We start from the raw sequence: 19,275 nt of genomic DNA on the forward strand, positions 1-19,275 counted from the left end.
CTCTGATTATTCTCTTGCTACTTAAATTACTTCCTTTTATACATTCTTTTGATTATCAATAACTCGTGTTCTTCTAAATTCTAGCTTTGACTAAAAATTTATTTTTTGGTTAAACATTGTTGACATGTTGATAATGAGCAAAAGTATGATAGATATAAATGCTACAAAATGCTTGTTGGCTAGCAAATTCGACATGAAAGACTTAGGAGTTGCTGATGTGATCTTAGGAATCAGAATTCACAAGACTCCACAAGATCTAGCATTATCACAGTCTCACTACATTGAAAAGGTACTTGACAAGTTCAAGTATATGGATTTCAAAATTGCCAAGACTCCAATTGATATGAGTTATGCACTTCAAAAGAATGAAGGTGAAAGTGACTCACAACTGGACTATGCAAGAGTATTGGGAAGTTTGATGTATATCATGAATTGTACGTGACCAGATATAGCATGTGCTATTAGCAAACTGAGTCGGTTTACAAGTAATCCCAATCAAATACATTGGATGTCAATGAAACGAGTTTTGGGATATCTGAAACATACCCAAAATTATGCTTTGCATTATAACAAATATCATTCCGTGATCGAGGGATATATTGATGCAAATTGGATAACCGGATCATCTGAAGTTAAATCCACGAGTGGATATGTTTTCACTATTGGGGGTGGAGCAGTGTCTTGGAAATATCCAAACAAATGTACATCGCCCGTTCTACAATGGAATCTGAATTCATAGCTTTAGATAAGGCCGGTGAAGAAGCTGAATGGCTCGGAAATTTTTGGAAGATATTTCATTTTGGACCAAACCTTTGGCACCTATTTGTATACATTGTGATAGTCAAGCGACAATAGGTAGGGTAGGGAGTGTTATGTATAACGGAAAATCTCGTCATATTTGACGAGACACAATACTGTTAGACAACTACTCTCTAGTGGTGTTATCACAATTGACTACGTAAAGTCAAGAGATAACGTGTCGGATCCACTTACAAAAGTCCTATCTAGAGAGGCAGTTGAAAGATCATCAAAGGGAATAGGGTTAAAGTCCTAGGACAAGTCATCATAGTGGTAACTCTACCTAGTAGACTGGAGATCCCAAGAGCTAGGTACAAAGAGATCAAATAAAGTTATGAATGACGGTTCAACATTGTCAAATAACTCAACCCATTCTCATGATGATCACAATGTTCAAAAAAGAGGTAAAGCATTAAGGCTTCTTGATGAGTCAATAAAGTTTAAAGCTTTTTAGTGATTTGCTAAGTCTGACAGGATATGACCAGATAGTGTGTCTTTAGGATTACACGTTTAGGAATCACCTATTTGAGTATGAAGTGTAAGTCCCTTCAAGGGGAATGAAAGTAAAGGCTCATTCTCTAAACACTCATGAAACCAGGCATTGTTCATGGTTGAAACGAACACAATCCTGAGAACCATAGATGGTTAAGGATTGATTGTGTGACTTATGTTGTCTAGGTATACAACAAAGTTCGACGATTCAAAGATATCAAATCTACCGATTGACCGAGTATATCCGATATAAGTTCACTACGGAAAGTTCAAAGGGAAACCTACTTATCCAGATGCAATTAATTCTTGTATGTGAAACACGCACACGTCCGTGTATTCCTTTAAGTTTATAGCCATTCCTCATTCATGTGGGGGATTGTTGGATTTTGTTATTAATAACAAAAGAAGTGTGAATGAAAAATGGTGGGAAAAGAAATGGAGGGAAGTGAAATTTTGAATAAGTTCACTTTACTAATGCACTTTGTCCCTCATTGGTAGAAGGAAAGAAAATCTTTGTGTATATATAGAGAAGCTCATCTTTTAGCTCTTAAAGAGCTAAGAAGAAGGCAAGCCTCGCGCCGTCGTCGCCCGCTCGCTCGCTCGGCTCGGCTTCGGATTTGGATTTGGTCAAAGATTGTTTGATTAATCTTTTTGGATAAAATTCTTTTCAAATATTTAATTAATTAATTAAATTAATTAATGAAAATTCAATCTGGAATAACCCATGACCCGCGACCGGTCCGGTTTGGCCCGTTTTCTTTCCCAGATTATTTTAAATCCGTTTTAATTTTCCCACAAAAAAAAATTCCAATAGCTATGGCTGTTCTGAAACAGTGTCAAACCTGTTCCAACAGCTATGGATGTTCTGAAAGGTAGCAAACCTTTTCAGAAACAGTACCAAATTGGCTATAAATATACCTTCTAATCCAAGAATATTTACTTACGAAATATTCTTATAATCTTCTTCTTCTTCTGCACAAAAATTCCAGTGTGTTTTACAGCTTTCGAGTGGTTCGCTGTTCATCGGCGTTTTTGGTACCAACACTCCGGTGAGTTAAATCGTTCTATCCCGGAAAGATATATTCCAGAACCTCGGGCACTTGAGGGGAATAATTTCCTTAAGGACACACTGTGTATTCAGTGGGCTCGATTTGTTCCTATACCGTTTTCAAAATTTATTTTAAAGTTCAAATACTGTTTTCAGAATTTATTTCTACTAACTTTCTGCTTCTGTTTTTAGAAAGATTATTGTTTTATTTATTTACAGCAATGCAGATTAATAACACTTTGCAAAATGTTAAAAAAGCTGGTGACACCAAAATGGGAAATTAAGCATTGCCCCATCCTTTGAATTTTTACTTCATCAAGAAAGAAACTAGCTGCTGGGGTAGAAAATTAACAGTATACCGTACGATTATTAGACCCCCTTTTTCATTGTTGTTAAGATAACTTTTTTTTAAAAGAGGGTCAAATTTACTCGACCGAATTTGTTTGCCATCCGTTAAACTTTTGATTTAGAATTACTCTCGCAATTGGGAAAAGTTTTATATTTGCCCTTCATCCAGAGGCGGACTCAGGATTTGAGCACGACGGGGGCACCACTATATGCTAGTCACTAGCGATAAAATTCGGCGTGCAACTCATTGAAAACTTAATGATTATGATGACTTATCATTTAAGTATTAACAAAAAAAGTTCTAAAGAAAAAGAAAGCACCGAATATATATATATATATATATATATATATATATATATATATATATATATATATATATATATAGAGAGAGAGAGAGAGAGAGAGAGAGAGAGAGAGAGAGAGGCAAAATGGATGCTATGGGAAGGGAAGGTGTTTGCTTAAGCATGTTTCATACTTTAAAATTCTAGTTTTAAATAAATAAAAAAAAGGGGCAAGTGATAAAAACGGCGTTCAAACGTAAATTTATCAAAGACATATTAAAGAATTAAAGATAAAGAGTATAGTAATACTAAAAGAACTGAAAAAGAGTCTCAAACTATTAGTTGTTATTGCCGAGTCAGATTGTTGAAAAAGGTTGTCACAAAATGATATGTATTTTTTATTTATGGACCGATAAGTTGCAATTAGATGATTTCAATTTTAATGGATGAATTTAAAAAAGAATAAAATTAATTAAGTTGACTATTATGTACTAATACTAAACTATAATTGAATTAAAAAAAAAAGAAGAAGATAAAAGTAAAAAACAAAGCAATTTGCTATTAAATATAAATACATTGTATTCAAAGAACTAAAATATTAATTAAGTTGACTATTATATATTAGTACTAAATTATAATTGATTAAAAAAAAGGACAAAAATAAAAAATAAAGCAATTTGCAAAATATAAATTACATTATACTCTAAATAGAAAGGAGGAAAAAGCTGAAAAGGAGTAGAAAAGGTAGAACAAACATAGAAAGGAGAGAAAAAAGACGAAAAGGAATAGAAAAGGCGAAAGTGGGACTCAAACTTGCATCACTTCCAAAATCGGAACTTAAACAGCTAATGCACCCACTTGTTCAATCAGTCTCTTTGTGTTAAGGGGCACACTTAAAATATTTAAGGGGTCCTATATATATATATATAATATATATACAGGATTTTTGCCAAGGCTAACGGGATCCCGTGACCCCTTAACCAACAATGTAGGCTCGCCCCTGCCTTCACCCCTAACGAAACTTCAACCTAAGGTTTGATTTTCAATTATAATCAAAAGTGAAGTGAATTTTGACCTTTTTTCTCGAAACATTAGGAAAAGTAGAGTTCATTTATTTTACTCTGGAGCTCGATTAAAGACAAGGACAAATACGAAAAGATTTGCTAAAAAAGAAAAGTAATAATGGAGCAAAAGTATATAACGTATGATAAATTAAAATTGATCACTTTTCGAATAGTACAAATTAAGGGAAATTCGGACTGTTTCCCTTTATCTTTTGTAGGGTTGATCTTCGTTTATTTCGTTGAAATAATGGTTATTTTGTGCAAACACGTGTATCAAGTAATTTGCCATTAACTTTTCTTGTATATGCTATGACTTAAACTTGATATTATAACTCTCATTCACTTTACTATTAGATCTAAGCTCCCGTTTGAACATAGAATTTGGAAGGCTTTTTTTTTAAAAAATTTTGTTTCTAAACATCTGTTTGTTTACAGATTTTAACCATTTTTTGACATATTTTGAAAATAAAATCTTCAAATTCCAAAATCAACTTTAGAGTGGTTTTTGAAGTTTTCTACTCACAAAACTTTAAATTTTTTTCAAGTAAAATGCATGTCCAAACACAATTTCAACTTTCAAAAACTATTTTTTATCTCATTTTCAAAAACTCATTTTTTAAAGTTTCAACCAAATTTATATCGAAACGCTGATTTTGGATGCATTATTGTCTGAAAATCTATCGAGTACACAAGCAGATTTCAACTTACACTGATACTGGGATTTGTTCTTCCAACTTTTACTTATCACTGATGTGCTACTTTTGTCACCGAGGGAAGCTAGAGATGGAAATAAACTAGTCGTTCTCATACATATTTTCATTTCTTGGAAATGTGTCTAAGCAGAAATATGGTAAATAAACGTTTACACTAATGAGTGAACGATCGTGAAATTTTAAGAAAGTTGTCTTTCATAATACTCTTTCCTTCCCATTTTAGTCGACTTTGTTTTCAAGAGATTAAGAATTAAATATTTAAACAGATTATTATATCAAAATTTAGAGAAAATATTCGAAACATGAATTAAATAAAAAGAAATTAGTTCTCCCAAAGATTGTGCTCCCAACATAGTGAGATATATTATTCGATTTGGATCAAGTCCGCATAACTTTTTTTAAAAGGTGTCACACCATTAAGGGATTGTTTGGTATGAGGTATAAGAAGATATAAAGATAGTATAAAATTTAATATCATCTTAATACTTTGTTTGGTTAGCAAACCAGGTATAAGTTATATCGGTGTTAATTTTAACACTGGGATAACTTAGACCTTATAGAAGGTGGGGTAATTAGTACCGGTATAACTTATACCTTCTTCTTAGAAATTATGCAATTGTCATTCTTAATACAACATACCAAATAATGAATAAACAACAATCCCAGCATAACTAATCCTAGCATAACTTATTCCAATATAACTTATACCGGCATAACTTATACCGGTATAAATTGTATTCCAACCAAACGACCCCTAAGAGTAATTGTATACCTAATGTAACTTCTTTTTCTTTTAAACTCATACTGTTAGACTTAGTCCTCATATCCAATAATTCTGATCACGAATTAAGTTCTACATGGCCTATCAACAAGCACCCACATTAATATAGCGTGCAATAACCCATTAACAAGTCCCTCGAACTAAGTTGGGCTTATTTGGTGATTCAGTATCTATCATCGACTTCGTTTGAGTATTTTATTGCCCACCAAAGAGTAGAATCTAGCTTATTCTTGTGTGTGCGTCTCCAAGCAACCTGTAAATGCAGTAAATCGAGTTCCACATCATTCGCCATCTCCACATTCATCCTATCGAACTATATACTCTGATACTAATTGTTAGACTAGGACAATTCAAAAATATGCTTAACATGGCGCTGCTGATATACCGTAGATTTTGGCTCAAAGATTTGAATATTATTTCAAATAAGTGTTTGTTTATTAAATTGACCCATTTTTCAACTTCAATTTAATATAAATTTTGAAGATTGAAAAAGAAGTTTAGGAGTTTTTCAAGTTTTTTCAAGTTTTTTCAAGTTTTTAATCACAAAACTTAACATGTTTTTTTATGTCTAAAACAACTTTACCTTACGCATACCTTTTTAGCTTTAACTTCAAATACTACTCTTATTTTTCAAAGTTCAACCAATTCAATGTCAAATTAATTTACCCTTACCTCTTTTAGAACTCCATTCTTCCATTTCCAATCTTTTTACTTTTGGAGTAACAACTAAGCTCATGATTGAAGTAAAATTATCACTATCATCAATAAGATATTTATTTTTTTCTTTTATCATATGAGACGAAGATGGCAGAAATATTTTCATAGACTCTTAAAAAAGAGGGGGATAGGAATATTGTACTGGGGGACTTGGAATACTCCGAGAATCATCGAGATTTTGGGTATTGTAGGCTTATCAAGGTTGTTGTGGTTGTGGGAGCTATGCGTAGGATGAGCAGGGGTAGAGCAACGGGGCCAGACGAAATCCTTGTGGAATTCTGGAAAGTACGCAGAAAGAGAAGGCTTGGAGTAACTTACTAGGTTGTTTATGTAATTTTTAAGATGATGAAGATGTCTGGAGAATGAAGGTGGAGTACGATGATTCCGGTGTACACGAATAAAGGTGATATCTAAATTTACAATTACTATAGGGATATCAAGCTGCTAAGCTGTACTATAAATGTTTGGGAGAGGGTGGTAGAAGTTAGAGTGAGGAGAAATGTATCTATTTCCGAGAACTAGTTCGGATTGATGCTGGGGATGGACTACTGAAGCCATTTACTTTTTTAGGAGAATGGTGGAGCGGTATAGGAAAAGAAAGAGGAATTTGCACATGGTATTTATTGACCTAAAGAAAGCTTACGACAAAGTCCCGAGGGAAGTTCTTTAGAGATGTTTGGAGTTTAGAGGTGTACATGTATCATACACTAAGGTGATTTAGGATATATATGATGGAGTTAAGACCTGGGTTAGGATAGTGGGAGGAGACTCATAACACTTCCCTAATGGGATTGCATTAGGGATCTGCTCTTAGCCCATTTTTATTTGCCTAGGCAATGGATGTTTTGACGAGCCACATTCAAAGGGAGATGTCATGGTGTATGTTATTTGCGGATGACATAGTATTGATTGACAAAACGCAAGACGGTGTTAACACGAGGCTAGTGATTTGGAGACAGACCCTGGAGTCAAAAGGTTTTAAGTTGAGCAGGACTAAAATAGAGTACTAGGAATACAAGTTCAGTAATGTGACTCGTGATATGGACATAAAAGTGAGGCTGGAGTCACAATCCATACCAAGAAAGGCAGTCTTAAATCCTTAGATCTATAATTCAAGACGATGGAGAGATTGATGAATCTTCACACATCGGATTGGAGCAGAGTGGATGAAATGGAGGCTCGCTTCCGAGGTTCTGTGTGATAAGAAGTTACCTCTAATACTTAAAGGTAAGTTCTACAGAACGATGGTTAGACCGACTATGTTATGTGGAGCAGAGTGTTAGCCTGTCAAAAACACCCATGTGTGGGCATACCAGGAGAGATAAGATTAAGAATGATGATATTCGGGTCAAGGTGGGAGTGACCCCTGTAGAGTACACGATGCTGAAAGCTAGGCTGAGATGGTACATGCATGTAAAGAGGAGATGCATAGATGTCTCAATGAGGAGGTGCATGGTGGGGCTGAGAAGAGGTAAAGGTAAGATTAAAAAGTCTTGGGGGGAGGTGATTAGGCAGGACATGATGCAGCTTCAACTTACTGAGGACATGATCCTTGATAGAAGGGTGCAGAGATTACAGATTAGGATAGAAGGTTACTATATAGGCATGTGTATCTCCTTTTTATGAAAGTTGCATTAGTATTAGTGCTGTATGTTCGTATATTCTTATCCGCAGATTTCATTTACTATGTGTTAGTTTATTTTTTTCGATTATTCTATCCCCGTATCACCTTATCACCCATCTCGTTGTTGTTACCAATTGTATATTTTTGCTTTTTTCCCTTTTTTTAATTGCGTCGTGGGTTTATTGTAAACAACCTCTTTACCTTCACAAAATAAGGGTAATGTCTGCGTACACTTCACTATCACGACCTGGAAATCTCGCCCTCAGGACCATGATGGAGCCTAACATTTTACTTGTTAGGAAAGCCAATGTTAGAACAGTTTATTCATTTTCAACAGTTCAAATTAAATAATAATGAAGAAACCGAATAGCTGAAATAAATTCTAAAGTAAAGTGTGAAAAACCATAACAACTGAAATATCTAATACAGCCCCGAATCTGGTGTCACATGTGCACGTGCCACTAGAAATTCTACAAATAGAGTCTGAAATAAATACAATTGTTTCGAATGAAATGAATGGTAAAGGAGGAAAATGGAAGGGGACTTCAAGGTCTACGGACATCAGCAGATCTACCTTAAGTTTTCGAATGATAATCCGAGCTACCGCACCTTAGGTATAGTTGGGACCAGTACCAAAATCTGCACAAGAAATGCAGAGTGTAGTATAAGAACAACCGACCCAATATACTCCGTAAGTGTTGAGCCTAACCTCGATGAGGTTGTGACAAGGCTATGACAGGACACTCACGTATTGAAGCCTCCAGTGCAAACATAGATATATGTACCAAACAACAACAAAATAGATATTTAATATGTACAGTTGGGTGGGGACATGCGAAAAGGGGACAAGATATTATAACCACCACAGGAATGACAATACAAGATAGTCAAATAAACCATCAACCAATAAAGACGGATAAGCATATGGAATAATGATGGAACGACATCATGCTTCGTGCTTTTACTCTCAACCTTACCATGCAATGATGAAATAAGTAGAATGAAATGACATGACATTACCCTTCGTGCTTTTACTCTCGATTTACCCATGTAACAATGAATAATTGTTATAGATGGCACGACATCGCCCTTTGTGCTTTAACACTCTTCCTTACCATATAGTAATAAAAATAAAATTTGGGAGATAAATAATGCAAATGATGTACTTTACGTCAATCATGATTCCAAGATACCAAACCTCAACTTCCAAAATACTCAACTATCATAATTAATCCATAAATACGAGAGGAACGATCAAACAAGTAGTAATCTAATCTAAGAATGAATATCATAAATTAAGAGGCAACAAGTTCTACCACATGCTTTAACCCAACAACAATGCATAAGTACTCGCCACCCCATATATATGTTGTATCCACATATTAAACATGTAGTAAATAGGCAAACAAGTCCTAATCCCTCAAGCCAAGGTTAATCATGACACTTACCTCGCTCCACAACTAATTCAAAGTTCAACTACGGATTTGCCTTTCGAACAAGCCTACCAACAAAATCTAGCAAATTATCAACCAAACGATTCAAAATAAGCCTTAGAAACTACCCACAAATAAAAGAGGTTCAATTCAGATCATTATTCAAAAAGTCAACAAAAGTCAACCTCCCGGCCCGCTTGGTCAAAACCCGAGGTTCGGACTAAAACCCGATCACACATTCACCCTCGTGCCCGATTATGTAATTTGTTTCGAAATTTAGGCTCAATTCGAGGCTTAAACAATTTTACAAAAATCCTTACTCAAATCCCCAATTTCCACCATGAAAATCCTAGATTTAATGATGAAAACTTATGAAATATAATGGGTAAATGAAAGGAAGTAGATTAAGGATACTTACCAATGAACTGAAGAAGAAAATCTCTTGAAAGAATTGCCTCTAACGTGTTTAGGGTTGAGAATTTGAAAGAATGAGCTAAAATCCTGTCTATATCAGCTTTTGACCAGGCGCATATGTCGCAATTGCGACCTGGGGTTCGCAATTGCAAACGCCGCAAATGCAAGACATACTTCACAAATGCGAAGAAGCTCCATCTATGCTATCATTGCATTTGCGATGATTTGTTCACAAATGTGAACTGGCCCTCCGCAAATGCGACATTTTGATCGCAAATGCGATCCCTTGCTGACCCATTCATTCTTCGCAAGTGCGAGGAAGTGGTTCATAAATGCTAACCTGACAGGGATTAGAAAGTTCGCAAATGTGAACATTGACCTTGCAATTGCAAAATGAGAGGCTGCACCAGAACCAGATTTTCACCAGCTACTTTTCTTAAGTCCAATCCACTCTGACGCCAATCCGAAACTCACCCGAGCTCTCACGTCCTGGATTTTCCACCGTCGGGACCTTGATGGCGCCTAACATCGCACTCACTAGTCAAGCCAACTTTAGAGTTATATTCACCTTTTCTTTTACATTTTCATAATTTAAAATTAACAAATTTAATTCGAACAGAAATAAATGTGGAAGAATATATTAAACTGGTTATCTATATGCTATTAACAACACCGAAACTGTTACCACCCAAAAACTGGTGTCACAATCCACGAACTTTCTACGAGTTACTAAAAATATTGGTCTAAAAGAAAAGCACATCTTTCTCGAATGAAAGTAAAATAGAAATGTAGATGAATGCTTGCAACCGACATCTCATTCAGCCACAACCAGCTCCAAAATCTGCACAGAACATGTAGAGTGCAGTATCAGTACAACCGATCCCATGTACTGGTAAGGGCTGAGCCTAACCTCGACGAGGTAGTGACGAGGCTAAGGTGGGGAATTTACAACATGCCCTGCATACAGTTGATAATAAAGCAAAAGGAAGTACGAAACGAAATGAAGCAGTAATTTGCAATAAAAATAAATACGGAACTCAATTATCTTGCTAGTGCTCAGCTATAACCAATCCTTAAGGGAGATACAATGCTACAGAATAGAATCACAGCAGAGGAAAAATACATAAACAACAAAATGAGGCAGCGCGCATCCCGATCCCACCATATAATCAATAACAATACGAACATTCACCCTTATTACTCTTTGTTGTGGCGTGCAACCCGATCCTACCAATCCACCCTTGTTACTCCTCAATATATCACCCTTATTCCTCCTGTTGCGGCGTGCATCCCGATCCCACCTATCCACCCTTATTACTCCTTGTTACGGAGCGCAACCTGATCCCACAATACAATCACATTTCATCCTTATTCCTCATATTGCGGCGTGCAACCCGATCCCACCATATCAGTATAAATCATACAATAAGAACAAGTATTTCACAATTTAGCTCAAACCCTCCGCAACATTTATGCCTCAGCCAAATCGAACGAAAATCTATACAATTATGAAATCTCATCAATTATTACTACATAGCGAGACCAACCAAAAATGTATCATGAAACACCAGTAAACCAACTTAAACCAATAATATAAAACAATGAAACTCTAGAACAATTAATACCTTCAATAAAGAAAACTACATCTAACAAGAAGCAATTAGACATGGAAGCATCGATAAGCATGTAGCAATTAAGATAGGAAGATAATATATTGGGAACGGGGAAGGGAACAAGCTAAACAAATAATTTGGCGGAGCATAGGTACTTGTCACCATACCTATACGCCATACACATGGAATTTCACATAGCAACTAAGTCGGGGATCCCTAATCCCTCGAGTCAAAGTTAGACCAAATACTTACCTCAATCCAACGGCCAATTCAAAGCTCAATTATCGCTTTACCTCTCGATTCCACCTCCAATTCACTCGTATCTAGTCATAATTAACTTAGTAACATCAATTATCGCTAAAGAAATCAATTCTAAAGCATAATTATAAGTTTCCCAAAAAATTTCCCAAAAAGTCAAAAACCGACCTCGGACGCGCTTGGTCAAAACTCGAGGTTCGGACCAAAACTCATTCACCCATTCACCCCCGAGCCCGGATATACAATTGATTTTGGAATCTGACCTCAATTTGAGCTCCAAATTCCTAAATTTCGAAATTCCTATGTTCTACCCAAAAATTCCCAATTCCACCATGAAAAACCCTAGATTCTAGGATGAAATCTTGTGAAAAGAAATAAAAGATTGAAAAAAAGAGTTAAGAATCATTTACCTATGATTTGGGGAAGAACTAGCCTTTGAAAAATCACCTCTTGAAGTTTAGGTTTTGAAAAATGGGTGAATGAATGAAAAACCCTGTCTAAGTCCAAAGTTATCAGCTGCAGATATCGCAATTGCGAAGCTCGCAAATGCGAAGGAGCCATCACAAATGCTAAGGAGCCATCGCAAATACGAAGCCCTTCACAGTCCTGATGCCTTCAGAAATGCGAGGAAAATCTCGTATTTGCGAACACCGTTCCTCGCAAATGTGAGTCAAAGATCGCATTTGCGATCATACCCCTCCTAGACTCCCTTCGCAAATGCGAAGGAAAGTTTACAATTGCGAACACAGGCTGGCCCAGCTTCTCTTCGCATTTGCGAGGAGAAGTTCGTAAATGTGACCTCAATAGTGATCGCAAATGCGAACTCTGACCTCGCATTTGCGAGGTGTGAGGCCTGCAACACATCTGAAGCATACCAGCTATTAATCTAAGCTCCAAATCACTCCGTAGCCTATCCAAACCTCACCCGAGCCCTTCGGGCTCCAAACCAAACATGCACGCAAGTCTTAAAATATCATACAAACTTGCTCGTGCGATCAAATCACCAAATTAACATCAAACACTACGGATTTTGCACCAAATTGCATGAAATTTTCAAGATAGTTTCAAAACTTTTATTTTCTCAACCCAATATCCGAATCACGTCAAATAAACTCCGTTTTTACCAAATTTCACATACATGACTAATATATTAAATTAAACCTGTAACGGGCTCCGAAACCAAAATACGGGCCCAATACCAACGAGATCAAACATTAATCAATTTCATTAATTCCTTAAATTTTTTAGTATTACAATTTTCATCAAAAATTTATTTCTCGGGCTTGAAACCTCGGGATTAGATTTCGGGCATACGCCAAGTCCCATATTTTACTACGGACTCTTCGGGACCATCGAAACACGGGACCAGATCCGTTTACCCAAAATGTTGACCGAAGTCAACAAAAATCAACTTTTAAGGCCAAAAATCATCATTTCATAAATTTTGACATAAGGGCTTTCCAGATATACGTCCGGACTATGCATGCAAATCGAGGAAGATAAAAATGAGATTTTTAAGGCCTTGGAACATGGATTCGAGTTCAAAAACAGAAGATGACACTTTGGGTCATCACATTCTCCACCTCTAAAACAAACCGTTTGTCCTCGAACGGACATAGAAAAGTACCTGAGCCAATGAAAAGATGGGGATATGTGCTCTGCATATCGGAATCGGACTCCCAGGTAGCTACCTCAATAGGCCGACCTCTCCACTGCACATGAACCGAAGGGTAACTCTTTGATCTCAACTGACGAACCTGCCGGTTTAGAATAGCTACCGGCTCCTCCTCGTAGGTCAAATCCTTGTCCAACTGGACAGTGCTGAAGTCTAACACGTGGGATGGATCGCCGTGATACTTTCGAAGCATGGACACATGAAACACTGGATGCATTGCTGATAAACCTGGTGGCAAAGAAAGCTCGTAAGCCTCCTCGCCCACTCTTCGAAGAATCTCCAAAGGCCCAATGAACCTAGGGCTTAACTTGCCTTTCTTCCCAAACTGCATCACACCCTTCATGGGTGACACCCGAAGCAACATTCTCTCTCCTACCATTAATGCCACGTCACGAACCTTACGGTCGGCATAACTCTTTTTCCTGGACTGAGCTGTACGAAGTCTCTCCTGAATGGTCTTAACCTTATCCAAGGCATCCTGCACTAAATCTGTACCCAATATTTGAGCCTCCCCCGGCTCAAACCACCCAACCAGCGATCGACACCGTCTACCATATAACGCCTCATAGGGAGCAATCTAGATGCTCAACTGATAACTGTTGTTGTAGGCAAACTCCAATAATGGCAAGAACTGATCCCAAGAACCTCCAAAGTCAATAACACAGGCGCAGAGCTTGTCCTCCAAGATCTAAATAGTACGCTCGGACTGTCTGTCCGTCTGAGGATGAAATGTTGTGCTCAACTCGACCTGCGTACCCAACTCAAGCTGTACTGCCCTCCACCTCTAGCGGCCTGGCCTCTACCTCTAACGGCCTGACCTCCACTTCTAGCGGGCTGACTCCTACCTTTGGCTCCTTGACCCCTACCTCTAGTTGGCTGAGCGTGCGGTGCCGGGATTATGGCACGAGAACCCTCCTGCTGTGGCTGAACACCCACCAATCTCGGACAGGTCCTCTGTATATGCCCATGCTTACCACACTTGAAACATCCATATTGATACTGCGGCTAACCCTGACAAGCCGGCTGACCACAATAATAACTCTAAAGAGGAGGTGCTCTGATAGGAGCTGGCGGTGCACTATAAGCTGGCTGCCCTGAAGGGGTACATAAGGACCATGACCCCCTGAAGCTCCATAGGATGTCTGAAGTGCTGAATGAAATGGCCTGGGAGGATGGCCCCTACCAAAAGTATCCCGGCTTCCAAATGAGGCCCCACTGAATCCACTGGAGTTATGAGGCCTCTTGTCAGACCCCTGACCACTCCTTGAGCTAAAACTATCTCAACTCGTCCATTGGCTGCATCCTGGAAAGAAATCTCACTTCCTGACTTGGTAAGAAGTATAAGAAGAGCATGATGGGCCAAATCAACAAATCTGGTGATGGCCATAGAACCTTGTTGAAGGTGCTCGAACTATCTCCGATAGTCCTCTCTCTGAGTGATAGGAAGATACTTCTCCAAAAATAGCTAAGAGAAATGGTCCTAAGTGAGAGCTGGTGACCCAACTGGTCTATCCAAACAATTATCCCTCCACTATTTCTTAGCAGAACCTGACAGACAAAAGGCAGCAAAGTTGACCCCATTGGTCTCCACTATCCCCATATTCCGTAATACCTTGTGACAACTATCCAGATAGTTTTGGGGATCCTCTAAAGATGTACTGCCATAAGTAGTCATGAAAAGATTAGTAAACCTATCCAATCTCCACAAGGCCTCAGAAGACATAGCTGATCCATCGTCGATATGTGCTACAACACCCGGCGAAACTACCCTTACTGGCTGAGCTGCTGGAGTTTGAAAATGGGGAGCCATGCTCTGGAGTGCAGGTAGCGGGAGTCTGTGCTCCTCCCCCAGCCCGAGAGACGGCTGGTTCTACAGGGAATGTACCAGCCTCAATAACACTCTCCATAAGGCCCACTAGATGGACCAAAGCATCCTTAAGTACCGGGGTAGCTATGAACCTCTCTGGAACCTGAGCTGGCCCTGTTGGAACGGTTTGGGCCGGAGCCTCCTCATCAAACTCTACCTGAGGCTCTGCCATCGATGCTGCTACTCGAGATCTAGGCTGAGCTTGGCCTCTAGCACAACCTTGGCCTCGTCCTCTGCCCCTCGTAGGAGCTTCCACTGGGGGCTTGAGCTGTTGATCAGCTGATGAAACGGTACGTGTTCTCGCTATCTGCAAAGAAATAGAGTAGAGAGTTCAATTAGTATTGAGAGATCAAATCGCACGACAGAGAAGAATAAAAGTGAAATTGTTCCTAACTCTGTAGCCTCTGGGAGATAAGTACAGGCATCTCCATACCGATCCCTCAGACTCTACTAAGCTTGTTCGTGAATTGTGAGATCTAGGAAACCTAGTGCTGTGATACCAATTTGTCACGACTCGGATTTCCCACCGTCGGGACTGTGATGGCGCCTAACATCGCCCTCGCTAGGCAAGCAAACGTTAAAGTTATATTCATCTTTTCTTTTACGTTTTCATAATTTAAAATTAACAAAACTAATTCGAATAGAAATAAATGCGGAAGAATATATTAAACTGGTCATCTATATGCTATTAACAACACTGAAACTGTTACTACCCAGAAACTGGTATCACAATTCACGATCTTTCTACGAATTACTACATATACTGGTCTAAATGAAAAGTACATTTGTCTCGAAAGAAAGTAAAAAACAAATGTAGATCATAGAGGGGATGCCAGGGCTTGAGTACGCCTGCAGGACTACCTTGGGTCTTCTTGATGAATGCTTGCAACTGACCTCTCGATCAGCTACAACCAGCTCTAAAATCTGCACAGAAAGTGAAGAGTGCAGTATCAGTACAACCAACCCCATGTACTGGTAAGTGCCGAGCCTAACCTCGACGAGGTAGTGATGAGGCTAAGGCGGGGCATTTATAACATGACCTGCATACAGTTGATAATAAAGCAAAAGGAAGTACAGAACGGAATGAAACAGTAATTTGCAGTAAAAACAAATACAGAACTCAATTATCTTGCTAGTGTTCAGCTATAACCAATCCTTGAGGGAGTTACAATGGTACGGAATAGAATCACAGCAGAGGAAAAATACATAAACTATAAAATGATGTGGCGCGCATCCCGATCCCACCATATAATCAGTAATAATATGAACATTCACCCTTATTACTTCCTGTTGCGGCGTGCAACCCGATCGCACCAGTCCACCCTTATTACTCCTCAATATATCACCCTTATGCCTCCTGTTGCAGCGTGCAACCCAATCCTACTTGTCTACCCTTATTACTCCTTGTTGCGGTGCGCAACCCGATCCTACCAGACAGTCACATTTCACCCTTATTCCTCCTGTTGCGGCGTGCAACCCAATCCCGCCATATTAGTAACAATCATACAATAAGAACAAGTATTTCACAATTTAGCTCAAACCCTCCACAACATTTATGCCCCAACCAAATCGAACGTAAATCTATACAATTATGAATTCTCATCAATTATTACTACACAACGAGACCAACCAAAAATGTATCATGAAACACCAATAAACCAATTTAAACAAATAATATAAAACAATGAAACTAAGGAACAATTAATACCTTCAATAAAGGAAACTACATCTACCAAGAAGCAATTAGACATGGAAGCATCGATAAACATGTAGCAATTAAGATAGGAAGACAATATCTTGGGAACGGGGAAAGGAACAAGCAAAACAAATAATTTGGCGTCGCATAGGTACTCCTCACCACACCTATATGCCACACACATGAAATTTCAGATAGCAACTATGTCGGGAATCCTTAATCCCTCGATTTAACGTCCAATTTAAAGTTCGATTACTGCTTTATCTCTCGATTCCACCTCCAATTCACTTGTATCTAGTCATAATTAACTTAGTAACATCAATTATCGCTAAAGAAATCAATTCCAAAGCATAATTATAAGTTTCCCAACATTTTCCCCAAAAAGTCAAAAATCGACCCCGGGGCTGCTTGGTCAAAACTTGAGGTTCGGACCTAAACCCATTCACCCATTCACCCCTAAGCCCGGATATACAATTGGTTTTGGAATCCGACCTCAATTTGAGGTCCAAATTCCCAAATTTCGAAATTCCTAAGTGTTGATACCCAATTTTCCCTCATATTTCTCAAGTACATATATATATATACATACACACACACACACACACACACCCCTTCAAAATAGTGCATGAACATCATCAAGTATTTTTAAAAGGCTTTTTATCAATTTATTCCTTGATTTTCATATAAATAATTATTAATTGCATCACAAATAATTTATAATAATTTATTATTTAATTTTTTATCATTGTATACCCATATTAAGCTTCAAATATTTTTATACACTTATTACAATTGTATTTCGCATCCTTAGGCTAAAATTGCATATTTTTTGCAATAATAGCCCATATATAGGCATAATCACATTATTTATACAGAAAATGACTCTTTATATTTTTATAATGTTAAGTAATTATTTTCATGCACAAATGATATTTTGTTATTCATTTATTATTATTTTTATGAATTATTTGTTTAATAAATTGGGTATTTAAAATCTAGCCGTAATATTTATTGAATTTTCGAACCTAAGCTACCCAAACCAACCCAATAACCCAGCCCAATTACCTAAATACACTAGCCCAATTCGCCCGGCCCAAACCATATAAACCCCATAACCCAGTACCCATTTTTACCCGGCCCAAACCCCTTCCTTCAATCCTGGCCGTTGATTTCTTAAGATCAACGGCCCACATTCATCACACCCCTTTTAATTTACCTATCCCAAACCCTAACCCTCATAATCACAAACCTGTCGCCCTCATATGCTCTCGTCTCTCATCCCTCCTTTTGTCAGACGCTAGCGCCGTCACTCAAATCTCTCCGATTCCAACCTCAAAAATGGAATCAATCTATGATTCCCTTACCATATTAGCCCCTCCTCCTTATTGGCTACCCGATTTTGGTATTACCTAATAGCTTGCCTAAAATGGCAAGCAGATCTTAAGAGATTCAAACCAAATCTGGTTCAAAATCTTTATCATGTTGCTTATTCCATCTGTGTTCATCATTTTTTGGTCTTGGAAAGTACGAATCTTTCCGTATCTCTCACTGATTCGACTTAACCCTAAGGTTAGGGTTTCAGATCTTCTTTAATTGAACCAAATCTGGTTCGATTTTATGTTTCTTCTGAATAACCTCCTGTCTATGTTCATTCTATTAAAATATATGACTCTTTGCCTTTATTTTTATCGATTTTATGGTTTACCTAAAATAAGGGTTTCAGATCTTTGATTGAATCAAATCTAGTTCGATTCTGGCTTTCATTTTGAATAATCTTTTGTCTACATTCATTGTATGAATTATGTGATTCATTGCCTTATTTTTCTGCCGATTTTATGAAGGTTTACCTAAAACTAGGGTTCGAAGCTTTTATTGATTTTTTGATGCTCTTTCCTTTCACATATGAGACTAATATTTTCCTTATTTCTGTTCAACCTACCATGTTTCTTTTATTCCTTTACCTTATTTTGCCTTGAAACTGAGTGTTAATTGATTTCATATGATATTTTCCTTATTCTAAATGTTACTTGCCAAATTATACGCCATTATTCCCTGATAATTTACTGAACTCTGTATTATTTGTCCTAAAACTAGACTTCAATTTATTTTGTGATCAATCTATTTCCTTACTTATGTGTGTTTGATTTCTTTCTGTATTTGTCCGCCTAATTGAATACTATTTAAATCCTTTCCCCTCTCCCCTTTAGACAAGACTCATACTCTTGCTAAAACTTAGTTCTTTTACTCTAATTTTGTGCTCAATGTTTCTGGTCTTGGCCGACTGAAAGCCAGCGCTAAGTGATTCTGGAACTTAACTACTGTAGCATATCTACTTACTTTGTTGCTTAACTGGTAAGCCTTAATCCCTTGTCATTTCATTCTCCATGTTTTTCATAATCAATATTACTTTAACAACATGTCTTGAACCTTACTTTTAGCATGATTCTACTTTT

The sequence above is a fragment of the Nicotiana tabacum genome, chromosome 11 (genome assembly GCF_000715075.1).
Source record: "Nicotiana tabacum cultivar K326 chromosome 11, ASM71507v2, whole genome shotgun sequence".
NCBI classification, from domain to species: Eukaryota; Viridiplantae; Streptophyta; class Magnoliopsida; order Solanales; family Solanaceae; genus Nicotiana; species Nicotiana tabacum.